We start from the raw sequence: 2,905 nt of genomic DNA, 5'->3' as shown, positions 1-2,905 counted from the left end.
TATATGGTCCATTTGAATATAGCTAAAACCTATTGTGTCACTAAATCTGAAATAAGCAAAATGTATCTTTCAAAAATATTTTGGAATGTTTTTCTGGTGTTAGGAGACAGGAATGAATTATTCATTTTGTTAAAACATGCTAAAGTTACTGTTTTTTTTTTAAAAAAAAACAAGCTCTCTCCTTTGTATTATTCTTGCCTTTCTAGATAATATATGCATAATATTTAGTATGTTGAGCTATTATAATACAAAATGAAATCTCCAATATTCTTAGATTCATTTAAAATTTAGTATATAGTTACAGGCTGGGGGATTATTTCCTGATTATTCTTGATGCAGAATGTCATTAATATTGATTCTCATGGAGTTTTATCACTTCGCTGGATTAAGTGATAACAATGCAAGGAATGGTGAGAAAGTTATGTAATTTCAAGGACTAGAAGGAAACAGCATCCACAGGGGAGGAATTCCATTGGTGACAGGAAGTGATGAACCGAGAGTTCAAAGTACTGACAAGAAAGGAAAGTATGCTCTGGGAATGGTGGCACGTCACAGCTGTAATCCCAGCATTGGGGCGATAAAGGCAGAAGGATCACGAGAGAGAGAGAGAAAATCAGGCACCAGAGATCCATTTGGAAAACAACTATTACATTGTGATGGACCTGTCGGTATCTATGAATAAGGTTGGGCTTCTTGTACTGACTCACTAGGGAACTTGGCCCAGTTGTGGTTTTCCTCTGCTATCAAGGCACATTACTCAGTTGATTGTGCTTACAATTCCTGGGCTGGTGAGATGGCTCATTGGATAAAGGCACCTGTTGCCAAGTCTGACCTGAGTCTGATCCCCAGTACCCACGTGGTGGAAAGAGAGAACTGATTCCTGAAAATTACAACACACACACACACACACACACACACACACACACACACCAAATAATTGACCCCGGTATCATTTGACTTTTCTATCAAAGAATAAAAGATAATGTCCCTGATCTTCATTACCATTACCCTGTGTTCTATATTAAATAAAGAAATTCGCCCCAGAAGATGCTTGGCTTCAAATCACTGGCTAATATAAAAATTATAAGACATATTTTTACAAGAGAAAAATGTTAAAGTGCACAAAAGAATTCACAATAGATTCTTTAATGTCACTAGCAAAAAATACAAATTCCCTCCAAGGAAAATATGTAGTAACTTTACCCCACAAGACTACATTTGATTGTATCAGGCTGGTTATATCTCCAAAATTGTCATTCCATTAGAGAATTTGCAATAAATCTTAATGATACATGCAAATACAATAATCTAATTGTCCATTATAAAAGAAATGACTACCCATTACCATTTGTTTTCAGCAATTTACATGATTTCTTACATCCTGCTGGTAGAAAGTTCCAGAAGGCAGGGGACTCAATGCTTTTATTTAATTTTTTTTTTGTTTTTTTGGTCATAATTGTCAGGCATATCAGAGTGAAAGGAGATGACTAAGAGAAACCATTGCTCTTTTTTGTACCTGCACTAAAATTTTTATAGACCTTCATAACCTGACATTATTCTGAGATTTTGATTTGAAAACTACTGAAAAGTAATTATATCTTGATGTTTTTCTTTCTCCCCTCCTCAATGAAGCTGTATTTCAACACTGAGTGCAGAAAAACACAGGGGAGTTGGTAAAACCAGATCAGAGAGAGGAAAAAATTCCCTTTTGAGTGGGCTTCAGTCTTGGAAGAAATCAATGAATGGCACCCTTCCTTTGTTCTGTCTCTAGACTACCGAGTCATCTGCAACCCAGAAATCTTAATTCTTTCTTGCTCTATACAACTTGTTATATAGAACACTAGAGTCTGAGAGCCACAAATCATACTTAAGATTCTGGGCAGAATACATGACTTATTCATTCATGGAGTCTTCAGACCAGCACGTGTACAAATCCACTTGAGCTCAGTCGCTCAAATTCAGTCCTGTAAACCAAACCAATTGCCTAAAGTCTTAGCATTTAGCCTTTAATATTCATGAACATGTGCAGCAGGCAGGGTGCCTCTATTGGCAGGACCTAACAATTCCCACTCAAAGAAATACTCACTGGGTGGACTCTGGGGAATACACACATACATTTCCAGTTTCAGGGTGGTTCCAGTATACCATATGGAAGGATCACAAAGGGACAAGCTTGGAATTGTGTTTCTTAGGCCATAATAATGAAAGTACAGTGGAAAGCACCTGACATTAGCAACCCCAGCTATTTATGGTCTTTCTATTTCACTAATTTGAATACTACTTTTGGGAAAATATCTGTGGAAAACAGTGATCCACATAGCTATAGAAAAAAAAGACAAGTTAACTTTCATCTCCCCTGTCCAGAAACTGGCTTTCTCTTTGGGTTTATAAACATGGGAGAAGACGGTTGTCCCCATCACTTCTGAGTTTACATCTCTGGTCAAATAACTGGTGGAGACTAATTTTGACGCCAACTGCAAATTCTTGTTTTAGGGGTGTGGTTTGAGACAGGGTTTCACACTGTAGCTCAGGCTGACTTGGAATTAACTACATGGCCCGGGCTGGTCTTGAACTCTCTGCAATCCTCCTACTTCAGCCTCCTGAATACTGGGAATTATAGGTATGCAGTGCTACGCTCAACCCAGCTGCATATTCTTCGAAGACAGAAATGGGTTTGCTCAGATCAGGTTGTTTTCTCTCTGTAACCCAATAGTTGAGGGCCAGGGAATGGGTTAGACTGTTACAACTATGACTATTGGGGACAAACTGATTTTTTTTCTTTTGCTGGGACAGCAGTTCTCAGAGAAAGGAACTGGTGGATTGGGCAGATAGCCCAGAAGGCCTAGAAATATAATTTAAAAAATAATAGGAAAATTTTCTCTTGCCCAGAAAGGAGAGTAAAAAG

This window comes from Nannospalax galili, unplaced genomic scaffold (genome assembly GCF_000622305.1).
Source record: "Nannospalax galili isolate Female #2095 unplaced genomic scaffold, S.galili_v1.0 scaffold325, whole genome shotgun sequence".
In the NCBI taxonomy this organism is placed as follows: Eukaryota; Metazoa; Chordata; class Mammalia; order Rodentia; family Spalacidae; genus Nannospalax; species Nannospalax galili.
Note: the sequence above shows the minus strand (reverse complement) of the source record.